Below are 15,879 nucleotides of genomic sequence, written 5' to 3'. Positions count from 1 at the left end.
GTCTCGACATTTGCAAATTGAGATACATATCTTATTAAAAATGACTTTCTATTTTGTTCTCCTATTATAACAGGATGTTATATTTATTTTTAAATGTGTCATATATAAATTTCATTCCAGTATACTAAAAGGGGTGTTCAAATATTTGTTATAAAAGGAAGCGTGGAACCTGACAGGGTTTAGAATCACAGATTCCATCAGAAATTCTCTGAACAAACCCACATATGTAACTGATGAGTTGGGTTATTATTTTTCCCAGTCAGACAGAAAGATCCAGAGCTCCAAGTAATTTACAGCAACCACGGGGCTGTGAATTGTTTTGGGAACTTCTCACCTTTCCCCCAAGTCCAGCTTCATTTAGATAGGACAATTACAAAATAGCTATTTATGAGTACCACTGACCTAAACTTCTTCCCCCATCATCAAATGCCAAGGCTATTCCATACAAATGGCATTGTCATCTGGCCACCTTAGGTAATGTCAGAAAAGATTAAATGAAGACATTTTATCTTACTTCCCCTTCTCTGATTCATAGTTTTTAATCCCAAGATGAGAATACCCCAGAGTGTTCATTCTCCACATCACATACAGGGAAGCCGGTCCTGACTTGCAGCCCTATGGTAAGTCTTACAACCAACTATTCTAATACATTCATATGTTGCCACATTTTAGAATCCAAAAGGAATAGGATTTCAGGCTGAAATTTCTTTAACTCAGAAAGAAACAATAAACCAGCTCACCCATCTTGGTACCATTTCACCCCTAGCTGCTGGCTGGGAATGGTCTCAGCTGACAATGATGAATGAAAGAGAAAATAGATCCACTCACGGTTGTATACTACTAAAATATCCTTATTTCAAGATATCACCATACTTTTTACTTAATAAACACATTTACCCCCAGAAAAGTACAGAAAACTTGGCAAATAAAAATAAACTTTAGAAAATTTGCAAGCCTGGCTTATATATTGCCTTATTTAGAGGATAATTCTCACATTTTTTTCCTTCCACCTACCAAAAGGAACATGCATAATAAATGAAACTAAGCTTGGCAGGAAACCCATCAATAAGGTTAATTTAAAGTGTAGGCAGAATAGCAAATCTCCATATGGCTATCAAGGGGTTTGTTCTTGTTTCAAAACCAATTGACTTCCAAACAACAGAATATGCCTTTCTGAAGAAACCAGATAGAAGGAAATCCCAGCCACCTAAACATCCACATCCCCGTCATGATAATACAGCTCCTGGGAATTCATTTTTAGGGTCACTTAAAATATAAGAACAAGGCTGTTTGGCTTCAAACTCTGGCTTCCTCACAAGCTTTATGATGTGGGTTAGATACAAAAGCTCCATAAGTCTCAGTTCCCTCACCAGTAAAATAAGGAGAATATACAATGCTGTGTAACATTACATATTATACACATGGTTCAGATGACTGCATTAGATAATCCATAAAAATGTTTAACAATGTGCCTGGTATTATTGTAATTGTGAAATATTTAAGACTGGATTTTTTCAATGATGTAAATTGGTGATAGGGTGAGTGCTGTAACAGGGAGAGTATCATTTTAGAAATTAATGATTTGAAAAGAACAGCCCCTTCAAAGAGAGGATCAGGAGATAAGACCTGGGCAAATGGTAGGCACTTTTGTTTTATAGCATGAATGAATTTGGTTCTCACTAAGGGTTTACTCTTTTCTTGGCCCAAGTCCTCCACCAAAAACTATACTAGGGGACGGCCCTGAGTCACAATGAAAACAAGACAACTTTCCTGTTGATTCCATTTGGAGTTAAGTATGCACACACAACACAAAAAATGGGAACCTTGGGAAATGAAGGCTTTAAATGTCTGCAGCAGTGAGGTGTTAATACTGGTTTTTTGGTAACTAGTGATACTATATGTTGCTATGGAGTTTCAGTCATTACAGGGCAAATGGTGTCTGAAGATGTTAGTTGAGTCTAGGGATATCTTTTCAATAAATGAAACTCACTCAAAGCACACAGAATTTGTGCTTTTTCAGAGTGGATTAAAGGCAAGTTGCAGACCCCTGGGTACAGTATGATACCATTTTTTTTTATTATTTTGTAAAAAAAAAAAAGAAAGGACAAAAATAATATCACAAATGTGTGCGTGTGTGTGTGGTATATGTCTAAGCATAGAAATTAAGTCTAGATGGAGACCCATCAAATTTTAAATGTGGTTTTACCCATGGGAAGATGAATGGTAAAGATGAAACCGACATCAAAGAGGAGGCAATTCCTTCTTTAAATTATGTTGCTTTATAAACAGTTAAGCAGCATGTATTACTTCTACAAAAGGAAGGAAGGAAAGGAATAAGGAATGGAGGAATGGAGTACTTAAGTTGTCCTTTTTCCCCTTTTGTTTCCTCTCTAAGGTCTCTTCCAGCTCTAAAAGTTTGAATCTATGTGTAAAGAAAAAAAAAAACACTGTAAGAATACAAATGACTATCAAGTGTATATTCACAAAGGCAACTTTTACAATATGTTCATTGCCAGTACAGATTTATTCCATTTAAGTCTGCTGTTTGAACTGACCCTAGAACAAAAATTGTCTTCCAAAACATTAAAAAACAAACAAACAAACAAAAAAGATTGGGAATGGTGGCTTACACTTGTAATCCCAGCATTTTCAGAAGCCAAGACAGGAGCATTGCTTGAGCCCGGGACTTCAAGACCAGCCTGGACAAAGTAGTGAGACCTCATCTATACCCAAAAAAAAAAAAAAAAGAAAAAGAAAAAAAAAATTAGCTGGGTGTGGTGATGTAGTCCCAGCTACTCAGGAGGCTGAGGTGAAAAGATTGCTTGAGCCCGGGAGGTCCAGACTGCAGTGAGCCTAGATCATGCCACTCCAGCCTGGGTTACAGAGTGAGACCTTGTCTCAAAACAAACAAACGAAAAAAGAAAATTATACTCAACATAGTTTTGCTTCAGCATCTTTGAGTTTATTGATTGGAATGTGGCAATCTCTAAAAGATATAGAGGATCATATTAAACAAGTCAGAATCCATCTGCCCAAAATGCTTCCACCCTTCCCATCTCAACCAGGTAAAGCCCTACTCAACACTATTGATTAAATTCCTAGCTGTAGAGTTCAAAAGTCATGAGTTTTTATTGTAACTTTGCTGCTTAACTGATTACCTCAGGCAAGCTAATTAACTTCTCAAAGCTTCAATTTCCTAGTCCATAAAATGAAGAGAATTAAAGCCTGAGCAATCAGGCAAGAAAAAGAAATAAAAGGCATCCAAATGAGAAAGGAAGGAGTAAAATGATCTCTGTTTGCAGATGACATAATGTTATCTGTACAATGTCCTAAAGATACCATATACACCAAATAAATAAATAAATAAATAAAGCCTTATTGGAACTAGTACACTAATTCAGCAAAGTTGCAGGATACAAAATCAACATACAGAAATCAGCTGCATTTCTAAACATTAACAATAAGCCAAAAAAATTAAGAACATTTCATTTCCAGTAACATTAAAAAGAATAAAATACTTAGAAATAAACGTAACCAAGGAGATGAAAGACTTGTGCACTGAAAACTATAAAACAATGCTGAAATAAATTAAGGAAGATACAAATAAATGAAAAGATATCCTATGTTCATGGATTGGAGGACTTAATATATATATATATATTTTTAGATGGAGTCTCACTCTATTGGCAGACTGGAGTGCAGTGGTGTGATCTTGGCTCACTGCAACCTCTGCCTCCCAGATTCAAGCAATTTGCCTGCCTCAGCCTCCCGAGTAGCTGGGACTACAGGTGCACACCACCACGCCTAGCTAATTTTTGTATTTTTAGTAGAGATGGGGTTTCAACATGTTGGCCAGGATGGTCTCAATCTCTTGACCTTATGATCTGCCTGCTTCGGCCTCCCAAAGTGCTGGGATGACAGGGGTGAGCCACTGTGCCTGACCAAGGAGGACTTAATATTGTTAAGATGTCATACTACTGAACGTTATCTACAGATTCAATAGAATCCCTATCAAAGTCCCAATGGCATTTTTTGCAGAAATAGAAAAATTTGCTCTAAAATTCATATGGAATCTCAAGGGAACCTCAATAACCAAAACAATTTTGAAAAAGAACAAAGATGGAGAACTCCCACTTCCTGATTTCAAAACATTACAAAGCTTCAGAAATCAAAATAATGTGGTACTGGCATAACACAAATGGACCAATAGAATGGAATAGTAGCTCAGAAACAAACTCTCATATATATGGCCAAATAATTTTCAACAAGGTTGCCAACACCCCTCAATGGGGAAGAAAAAAAATCTCTTCAACAAATGGTGTGGGGAAAACTGGATATCTGCATGCAAAAGAATGAAGTTGGGTCCTTATACCACGTACAGAAAATTAACTCAAAATGGATTAAAAACATAAATGTAAGACCTAAAATTGTAAAATTACCAGAAGAAAACATAGGGGAAAATATTTGTGACATTGAACTTGACAATGATTTCTTGGATATGAAAAATGATTTCTTGGATACAACAGAAGTGTAGGCAACAAAAGCTAAAATTAGGCAAATAGAACTATATCAAACTTAAAAATTTCTGTGCATCAAACAACACAATCAACATAGTGAAAAGGCAACCTACAGAATGGTAGAAAATATTAGAAAATCATATCTCTGATAAGGAATTCATATATAGAATTTATAAAGAACTTCTATAACTCAACAACAAAATAATCAAATAACTCTTAGAAAATGGGCAAAAGACCTGAATAGATGGTTTTCTAAATATGATATGATACTCAAATGGCTAATATATGAAAAGATGCTCAGCAGCACTAATTACCAGAAAAATGCAAATCAAAACCACAGTGAGATATCACTTTACACTCATTTGCATGGCTGCTGTCAAAAACCAGAAAATAACAAGTGTTGGTGAGGCTGTGGAGAAATTGGATCCCTTGGGCACTGTTGGTGGGAATGTGAAATGTACAATCACTATGGAAAACAGTATGGAGGTTGTCAACAATGTAAAAATAGAACTACCGTATGATCCAGCAACTTCATTTCTAGATATATACCCAAAATAATTGAGAGCAGTATCTTGAAAAGGTATTTACACACCCATGTTCATAGCAGCATTATTCACATAGGCCAAAAAGTGAAAGTAACCCATGTATTCCATTCATTGATGAATAAATGGATAAACAAAATGTGGTATATACAAACAATGGAATATTATTCTGCCTTAAAAAGAAAGGAAATCCTGTTACATGCTACAACATGGATGAACCTTGAAGACATTGTACTAAGCGAAATAAGCCAGTCACTCACACACAAAAATACAGTAGGACTCCACTGATCTCTGGTATCTAAAGTAGCCAAATTCATAGAAACAAAGTAAAATGGTAGTTACCAGGGGCTCGGGGGAGATGAAAAGGGGAGTTGTTATTTAATGGTTATAAAGTGTCAAATTTGAAAGATGAAAAAGTTCTGGACATCTATTTCACAACAATGTGAATATACTTAACACTATTATGCCGTGCAATTAAAAATGCTTAAAATAGTAAATCTTACACAACATCTTTTTAACACAACAACAAAAAAAGAAGAAAGTTAAATGAGGTGCATGTGAAGGACTTAGGAGGGTGCTTGGCATGTAACAAATGTACATTAAATACTAGCTAGTAGCTATTAATGGGATTATCAAATGCTACCCTTCCAAGACAATTCCTTCCCTTCCATCCTCTCCTCAGCCTTTTCCCCACAGATACAATGTTATTTTCCAATCTGTACTTATATTCTGTCCTGTTTTTTTTTTTTTTTTTTTTTTTTTTTTTTTTTTTTTTTTTGAGACGGAGTCTAGCTCTGTCGCCCAGGCTGGAGTGCAGTGGCCGGATCTCAGCTCATTGCAAGCTCCGCCTCCCGGGTTCACGCCATTCTCCTGCCTCAGCCTCCCGAGTAGTTGGGACTACAGGCGCCCGCCACCTCGCCCGGCTAGTTTTTTTGTATTTTTTAGTAGAGACCGGGTTTCACCGTGTTAGCCAGGATGGTCTCGATCTCCTGACTTCGTGATCCACCCGTCTCGGCCTCCCAAAGTGCTGGGATTACAGGCTTGAGCCACCGCGCCCAGCCGTCTGTCCTGTTTTATAGCTTACACTTTTGTACTGTCAATGCAGGAAGAGTGGATTATTCACCATTGTGTTCCCTCCTGGGTCCTACCTGGTGACATGCATATAGTAGGTCCTCACTTATTTAGAAGTTACATTTTTTTCTCTTTTCACTATAAGTACTGTACATCATTAATATAGAGAATGTGGACAATAGTAAAATAGAAAATGGGGGAAAAAAATCATCCCAAATCCTACCACTTGAAAACAATCAGAGTTAATATTTCTTTTTTCAGTAAATACTTCTTGAATTAAACACTTAAAATAAGATGCTAACTTGCCTTAAAAGAAAGGTAGGATATGGATATAAGTTTGGAAATTATCTTCCTTGGGGGTATTTCAGGATAGGATGAGGCACCTGGTAGCCAAGAGCTTGACGGGGAAGTTGAAATAAAGGAGATCATATAACTATGATAACACAAATATAGTTCTTTTATTCAGTATATAATGTATGTAAGTCAGAGATTATTTACCTAATTAATGAGGGAACAAGTAGGATGATAAAGCTGATTCAAAAGAAGATATACAAGATGAATACATACTTAGAAAGAGATAAGATGTTGAAACCACCAAGTTCCAAAGGTAGATATGAAACAAAGCAAAAACAAAAGCAATACAACTATAGCCTCTACGGTTATCTGTTCTACTCAACAAAAATGATTCACATCCTCTAGTAGACCAAATCATATGCAACTTAGTTAGTTAATATCTAACTTTAGGGGAACTGGATGCAAATCAATAGCCAATTGTGCCAGACAAAGTTCCTACCCTACAGTGTCACAGGACCTGGGGTAGACCTATTGGACAGCTCTCCACTATGACATTGAAAGGCACACAGTCATTCATCCTCTTGCCTTATTTCTGAAGTTTTGATAATTTTTCTATACTGGGAGCCTCAAGTTATTGAATAATTATTACTAACAAATATCAAACATTTATCATGGACCAGGATTGTGCTAAATGCTTTCCATGCAATATCTCACTGAATTCTCACCACAACCCTGGAAGTAGTACTATCATTATCTGCTTTTACAGACTCTTCAATAGAAGTCTCAGAAAGGTCATTTCCGTGAGGTTATACGGGTGAGAAAGTAGCAACCCAGCCTCAGTTTCAGCCCTGTCTACCCATCCCTAATTATTAATACAACAGGAGTCTCCACGGTGGGATGAAGGCACTGCAGAGACAATATGAGAGAAGGCATTAGGGTGTAGAGAAAAAAGAGTAGAACTTCCACTGAGGGTGACTTAAACTGCTATTCTTTATATTCCCCATTACAGGTATGATTTAAGATGTATATATTAATATATGAGGGTATCTTAGTTCAGTCCTGCTACTATAACAAAATTCCACAGACTGGGTAATTTATAAACAGAGTAAATGTAACTTACAGTTACGGAGTCTGGGAAGTTCAAAACCCAAATGCCCGCAGGTTCAGTGTCTGGTGAGGGCCCAGTCTTTACTTCCAAGATGGTGCCTTCAGTGCTGTCTTTTCCAGAGAAGACAAACACTGTGTCCTCACATAGTGGAAGGGCGCAAGAGCACAAACAACCTAGTTAGTTTCCTCTAACACTTTTATAAAGTTCTAATGCCGTTGGTGAGGGAGGAACCCTCATAGACTAATCACCTCCTAAAGGCCCTACCTCTTAATACTGTTGCTTTGGGGATTAAATTTCAACATTAATTTTGGAGGGGATGTAAACTTTCAAGCCAAAGCACAGAGATACATGGATAAACATACATGTGACAATCAAAAAATCTTGGAGCCTTCTGCTGTAAAGCCTTCAGTTCACTGAGGCTGTGATTTACTCACATTTTCACATCTGCTACTTGGCATTTCTGACTCACTTCTCTAACCTTATTCATCTTGTTTTCTTAAAACATTTAAGATTTTGATATCCAGCTGTGTGGATTGAGAGCCTCACACCTCTTCCTTGCAGTGCGAGGCGGATAGAGCATTTTCATTTCTAGAGACATTAGGAGATGCTGGGAGGCAGCATTGTTGTCCTTCTGTGCCCTGGCTGGGAAGTCCTGGGGAAGGCAAATCCGCTTTCCCATTCCTTTTTGTCCCTGGCTCTGGGCTTTGTGAGGGTGGAGGGAAGAGAGGTCTACCATGAAATAGAGAGTGGTTTACACAACGTAATTCTCAAATTTTCACACAGTGCTTTCAGAAATCACATTGATGGGTGACTGAAGTGATCTGAAGATGAAAGAAAGCAAATAGCTCAGGTCCTAGCCTTGGAAAAACCAAAGAGCAATGCAAGCTTGATACAGAGTCCACAGGAATTAAGGAGATTTGTTTCTGAAGCAAAGTGCCAGGATTCTCCCCAGTGCCAAACAGAGGAAACGCTTGGCATTTCTGGAGCAAAGCATGCCAAGTGTGCTGTAACATCAGTATTATTGGGCATTTTTTGAAATTACTAGTTACACTTACTTGAATAAATGCTCCTAAATGCAATTAATGTATTATATGTTAACTTCATGGATGAGCTAAGAAAACTACTCATTATCTTGTCTCTCTAAGAGATACTACAAAGCAATATGCACATACTGAGAGGCTTTGTGTTGTTGCCACAGTTGTAGGAGACAAACAAGGAGAGACCAGAGCTCCCTGGCCCAGCTAGGGATGTCCCTTCAGCTCCCCAACACCCACACACAGACTGCCTCATGCATAGCCCTTGCCCCAACTTGGAAGCCCCCGTTGAGAAGCTGTGTTTGGTTAAGTTGGGAAGTGCAGCCTCCTGCCTGGTCCCAAATGCACCCCCAAAAGCAGACGACCTTCATGGACCTCCCCAAAGGTGGATGATAGCACAAAAGTAGAGTCTGATCCCAGGAAAAAAGGAGGAAGCCTCCAGAAATAGTGTGGCTTTGACTCTCAACCTCCCACTGCAGCTCTCCTCAAAACAATCCTCATCGTTTTTTGTAGAAGGATGAGATAAGCTCACCAGATAATTTCCTCTGGGCTTCCCTCTTCAGGATTATAAGGAGACTCCAGAGTGGATTGTGGGTACTGAGTCTCAGCTCCCCTTTGCAGAGAAGATTTACCATTTGCTTGACAATTCGTTGTGCCAGGTACTGCACTTAGAAAGTTTCACTCCTTTGCATAGCCACTAGCAGTGGCTTGTACTACCTCCTTGTGAGGTCCCTTGTCAGCAGCATAGCATAATTTGGGGGATTGTTAGCTATGTAGAACCTCGCCTGGCCCAAACCCTACTGAAACAGAATATGCATTTGAATTAGATTCTTCAGGTGATTTGGAAATGCATTCATTGGGAAGCACTGATTTGAACTGTTTGAGAAATTCAACTTTATTTAACGGATCTGAGATCAAATTCCAGCTCCACCACTTGTGTGACTTCAGCAGAACCACCCAGCTAAACCACTCTTGAATTTTTCTTTTTTTTTCTGAGACGGAGTCTCGCTCTGTCCCCCAGGTTGGAGTGCAGTGGCACGATCTTGGCTCACTGCAAGCTCCGCCTCCTAGGTTCAAGCTATTATCCTGCCTCAGCCTCCTGAGTAGCTCGGACTACAGATGTCCACCACCATGCCCAGCTAATTTTTGTATTTTTAGTAGAGACGGGGTTTCACCATGTTGGCCAAGATGGCCTTGATCTCCTGACCTTGTGATCCACCCGCCTCAGCCTCCCAAAGTGCTGGGATTACAGGCATGAGCCACCGTGCCTGGCCTGAATTCTTGACTTGCAGAAACTATGTGAAATAATATTTATTACTGTTTTAAGTTACTGCAGTATAGGATTTGGTTATGGCACAATAGGCAATTAATATGCCCACTATAGTAGCCAAATATATATACAGTCTTTCCCAATAAAATTTTTCATACCTAAGATCAATCAAAACAAATAAAAAGAAGGAAATAAAATTCTCTTTCACTGGCACTTGATAAAGCATTCCAACAGTTACAGAAAAGCATAAAGCACACAAGTCCAAGATAAAAAATGTTAGCAGAGGGGACATATCCTTTCCATGTCCCCTTAGTTTTCCATCGAAGGGTTTGATTAACCACTCCATTCAGGGAGGGTTCCCTTAGCGTTTTCTTCCAGGAGCATCTTTATGTCCCTTCACACTCTCATCCCTGGGGGAGCCAACTTAACGGAATGCTGCATTTGGGAGAAGAGACTGAGAATACTCAGTTCTGTCTGGTCCTCCCAGCTACAGAGGGAGGCCGACTCTGCAACTTCACACATAAGCTTATGGAAATGGCCCTTGCAGGGAAGGCCTGCAGTGGTCCAGCACGTCCAGAGAATCTGTGCAGGGTCTTAAATTGAGTAGAGTGTTAGGACCCATGTGTTCACATGCTTAAGCCCTGTCATCCAAGCCGGCTTTTATCAGTAGCAACATGTCACTTTGATTTTTTGATTTGGGGTTTTAAATTTAAGTCTTTAATCCATCTTGAGTTAATTTTTGTATATGGCGTAAGGAAGGGAAACAATTTCAATTTTCTGCATATGTGTATCAGGTCTCTTTAAACTGTTTTCTCAACTAATCCTAATTCATTCCCATGAGGTACATCATTGTCCCCATTATGTAAAGTAAGAAACTGAGATCCGTAAGTGTACATTCATTCTTTCAACAAATACTTATTACGTGCCAATAATGTACCAGGAACTGCTCCAGACAATACATCAAAATGATGCCTCTAGGTGAATGAGCTTGCCTAAGTCACAAAGTGGTAAGAAAGAAAGGAGCCTGGACTCAACTTCCGACTGACTCACCCTGCACTTTCCTGAGCAGCTGACTGTCACACAGCTGGGAGGTTCAGGCCGGTACAGAACAGGCACCAGGCAAAAGGTTTCATGTTTCATCTTTCATTCAACCCTCAGCCTTCAGGGGGCGCTAGTCACATTGCATCATTCTACCTGAATATGTCCCCAGAGTTGAGCAAGCCCTGCCTTTTCTGTCACTGCCATTTTACAGATGGGGAAACCAAGGCACATGGACGGTCCTAGGATCACAGAAACAGCAGGTACCTGCCAAGCTTCAGGCTGTTTTGTAATCTTTGTGAGGACAAGATATCCATTTCTGTGTAGGCCATTGCTGTATATGCTACAGGTATTTGAGCCACAGTAAACGATGACTGAGCAGTGCCTGGCAGGGCCCTCCTGAGGGAGTCAGTGACCTTAGGAACCAGGGCGGGTAGCGAGTCTCATAGTTGTGGGTTCCAAGCAGATGCCAACCCTAAGCATGGGGTGATTGTGCATCTTCATGATTATATTTAGCTTGTATTGCATCACACACGAACCAAACCTATTAAAACATAGTGTCTGCATCTAAAGAACTAACAAGATGAAAAACCAGGGAGAAAATGATGTGTACCAGGAGGAAGGGAGTGAGTCTTTCCTTTCCATGCTGTTTCCAGGTTTGCACTGAGAACTGATATCAGATACGGAATCAATACTTAATGCTTTTTGTTTTTACTACCCAGTAGCTTCAGTGGAAAGACATGGCCTGATAATATGGACCTCTGTCCACTGATTGCTTGGGTACATCAACACGTGAATGGCCAGCAGCCTTGATCAGGCGGGACCCCAGCCTCATTCACAAAGTTTAGAACTCTGGATCTGGATGTGCATCAGAAGGACCCAGAGAGCTTGTTAAAGCATGAATTGCTGAGCCTCATCCACCGAGTTTCTAATTCTTTGCCTTTCTAACAAGATCCCACTTTCTGCTGATGCTGTCCATCCAGGGACCATGCTTTCAGAACCCCTGGTATCCAACAAGGTAGTTCTGTGGATGCTAGAATGGGCCCAAATCCAAGAAATATGACTGTTGAGCAATAAAGAGCAAGAGTGGGCAGGGTGGGGCGGGTAGTCGGGGAAGAGTTTCCTACTATTTTGTAGAGAAAATGGGTTGGCATAGACATTGTAGCTTGTACATGCATTGACTATTTCTGGATGGTTACAAAGAAAATGTGAATATAGTTCTCTCTTAGTATATGTAAGGGATTGTTTCAAGGACCCCACATGTATACTCAAATCCTCACACTCTTCAAGTCTCGCAGTTGGCCCTGCAGAACCCTACTATACCAAAAGTCAGCCTTGTATACACTCACATTTCTAATCCCACAAATGCTGTATTTTTGATGCGCTCAGTTTGGGTGAAAAAACATCTACATATAAGTAGATTCACACAGTTCAAACCATGTTATTCAAGGGTCTACTGTAATTGCTGCCTCAGGGGACTGAGGGATAGGGGAGTGCTATGTTGGTTGTTCTGTGGGTCCTGCCCCAACCCCACACCACCCCAGATCACATTCCTGCCCTCCTCTCTGCCCTGTTCAGAGTGTCCTCCAAAGCCTCCATCACCCTTTTTCCTCGGGGTTGACTTCCTCTTGGGTTTGACCAATGGGATGCACCAGCAAAATATCTGAGAGTGAGAAAGACAAGCGATTCCTTCCATGCTCCCTCCCTGCTTTGGTGCCATGTCTCACAATAGCTGTGTCTGTCCACGACTAGGTCCTCCAAGGCTCCGACTCTCACTGGGCTCCACTAACACTCTTTCCTTCCTCAGGCTGTTGCCAGTCTCTGGGGCCTCCACATCTCTTGTTTTTCCCCCTTAACCCTGCACCTCTGTAAGCAGTCCCTTCAGTAAAGGCTCTTAATTTGAAGCTTCTGGAGGTAAATTTGGTTTTCTGCTAGGATCCTGACCGATAGATGTGGGAAACTTACTATTTGCTGTCTATCCTTTTGTATCATTTAAACACTTTGACACCAGGTGTGGTGGCTCACATCTGTAACCCCAGCACTTTGGGAGGCCGAGATGGGAGGATTGCTTGAGGCAAAGAGTCAAGACCAGCCTGGGCAACATAAAAAGACCCTATCACTAAAAAAAAAAAAAAAGAAAAAAAAAAAAAGAAACCTGGGATGGTAGCACACACCTGTAGTCCTGGCTACTCTAGAGGCTGAGGCAGGAGGATTGTTTGAGGCCAGGAGTTTGAAGCTGCATGAGCTATGATCATACCACTACACTCCAGCCTGCATAACAGAGCAAGACTCTGTCTCTAAAAAAACACAATAAATACTTTGCCCTGTGTTTGGAATATCTGTTTGAAAAATATAAATAATAAAAACTAAATAGTGGAAATGCAAATTCGATCTCAAATAATCTAGAACAGTAAGTTTCAAAGAGAATCACTGGAGAATTGGTTTTCTTCAGCACTGAATGTGCCTTCATCTTGTTTGGCTTTAGTCTGATGCCAATCATGAGTTGTTATTTATCTTCTCATGTTTCAGCCTGTCAGTACAGCTAAACTGAAAACTCCTGGAAGACAAGAACCATAGCTGATGCCTCTTTGCAGGGCACATAGTGTCTAGGTAGCCAAGGCATAATATGGTAGAAAGAAATTTTTTAGTATTACACAGACTGAATTCAAATTACATCTATACCATTTGCTTGTTTTGATTCTTCCAGACTCCTGTCTCTCCTGGGTACCTTAGGGGACTCATAATATCACAGAAAATGTTTATACTGTTTGGGCATGGCCTCTTGAATGCCATAAATATTAAAACTTTAATGTCATTTCATGACCCTGAGAAGTAAACCATTAAACTCTTAGTTGTTTTCATACCGGTATCTGTGCAACATCTGCCCTTACCCCATGCCTGAGCTGTACCCAATCTCTGGCTGGAGTAGGAGGGGAACAGGAGCCAAACATTGGAAAAGGCTTGTACCTAAGGCATGAAACTTAGATGACACAAAAATTGTAAATAATGATTTTGAAAGCTTAACATCTATTTAGCAAGAATAATGATTTAAAGTGGGAAGCTGCCAGATGGTGCGCACTGTTAATAATGCCCATCTGTGAGCCCTATCATGAATTATAAAATTGATTTGGAGAAGAACATCGCCTGCTGTTTACCCCAGGTGCCAAAAATGTCTCTTTATAGCTCAAAGGGTCAGGAATGTGTGAGGCAGGCTGAGGTGCACATTGCTTAATAGTATATGATATTTTTACATAATAATAGAAAACAACAAGAAAAGAATGCTATATTTTTAAGGTTATAAGATATTTGTGACATCCAGGAGACCATGTCAGAACTTTCTGCTTCACATGCAAGCCTCCTTCCAGGAGCATGGAAGAGCCTGACGGTAGGCAGGACTTCTGTCTCCAGTGTTGGGTCTGAATAACTCCTGACCTCTGCCCCAAGTCTGGTGGCCCCAGCTTATCTGAGTCTCTTGATCCTCATCTGGGATCCTGATGAGGGCTTCAGATTCTCTCACATTACAGGTCAGTTTGCTGCTGCTTCTCCACTTTGCCCCTGCAAACGCTCCATCCCACTGATGTCACAGCTGCAGATAATTTGAGTTTTCCGACCTTCCCCCTTGGGACCAGGTGAGACTGACGACCTCCACCTGGATTTTCTGACTGAAAGGGGAACTAGACCCTGAGCAAGTTACTTATGCCTTGAAGGCCCAGTATCTCAGTATCTTCATCTGTAATGATACATCACAGAGGAGTTCCTGTAAAGATTGATGTAAAGTGCTCAGTGGAGGCTGGTAATGAGACTAGAATAAACCAAACCTAAACCACAGCCCCAAGACAGTCCACTAGCTCTTCCCTACACCCCCAGCACACTCTTTCCTTTGCTTTCTGTCTCACCTGCAGTGAATGCCCCCTTCCTACTCTCCACAAAGTCCTAAGTCAACACTTTCCCTGTGAAGCCTCTAAACCATCCTCCCCTACCATGGTCTTTCCTCCCCAGAATCGCTGTGGGTATAATGTCCACATGATTAGATATTGCCTTATGCTGTTCTCAGCTATTCTCCTGTGTTTATCTTGCCTCTGATATAGATTACAAAACCCTGTAAGAGCCATTCCTTCTATGTCTTTGCACATTCTCCCATGATGTGTCTTATATAGAGTTGGGGAGACAGAGGGAGCTTAATTATTCCTATTCCTGCATAATGTATCTTGTCCTGTATCAGCAATTCTTAACCCTCATAGTGCATCAGAATCACCTGGGGAACTTTGCAATATGCTAATTCTCAGGCCCCCTCCCAGGGATCCAGTTTCCATTGGTCTGGAATAGAACCCACCTATGGGTGCTTGTTTAGAAGCTCCCCAAATGATTCTAATGTGATATGCAGCTAAGAGCAAGCACCACTGCACCATATTAGCCAGGATGACTTTGTCCTCAGCTGTACTTAATTCCCTATGCCATGTCAATTTGTCTTCTGGCTGCACTTTCTCCATTTAAAAATCTCAAATTATATCTTACAAGTTAAGTTACAATCCTCAGCTACTTTTTGATATAATACACAAGAAATCATCTTTAGGCAAGTGAATATTTTCTGCCATTACCTCATTGGGCAGAGAATCAAGTGGTAAAAAACCCAGCCGAGTAATCCCCTTCAAGATGAGACTCTCATTAATCAATGATCCCTTCTGCAAGCACCTGTGTGAAGCCAGCAGTCACTATTTGTGACTTCCTTCCCACAAATGTATCAGACAGGAGAGCCAGCAAACAATGACTAAAGCTGTGCTTATGTATAAGTTATAAGAGAAAAGGAAAAGGAGCACAAAGCAAAGATGATGAATTAATGAGGCTGCTGTGACAAAATGAGTTAATGGCAAATATGTAAAAGTGAATTCATGAGACTTTGATGGTGTTTACAAGTTTCATTTCTCTTGAATATCTCAATGAATTCAATATCTTCTGAAAAACTTTAAAAAACATTATCCTTTGATGACTTTCTGCTAACGACAGG

At 40.2% G+C, this 15,879-nt stretch overlaps 1 long non-coding RNA gene across 1 annotated transcript in view; it reads right to left on the bottom strand.

The window, feature by feature from the left end:
- Positions 1-9,253, bottom strand: part of LOC126948258 (uncharacterized) — a 56,352-nt gene extending 47,099 nt beyond the window's left edge. The window contains exon 1 of the long non-coding RNA XR_007723380.1: positions 9,099-9,253. This is a non-coding gene — a long non-coding RNA (uncharacterized LOC126948258). The remainder of the gene's footprint in view (positions 1-9,098) is intronic.
- Positions 9,254-15,879: the final 6,626 nt, after the last annotated feature.

Source organism: Macaca thibetana, chromosome 2 (assembly GCF_024542745.1).
Source record: "Macaca thibetana thibetana isolate TM-01 chromosome 2, ASM2454274v1, whole genome shotgun sequence".
NCBI lineage: Eukaryota > Metazoa > Chordata > Mammalia > Primates > Cercopithecidae > Macaca > Macaca thibetana.
This window is presented reverse-complemented; position numbering and strand designations above follow the sequence as displayed.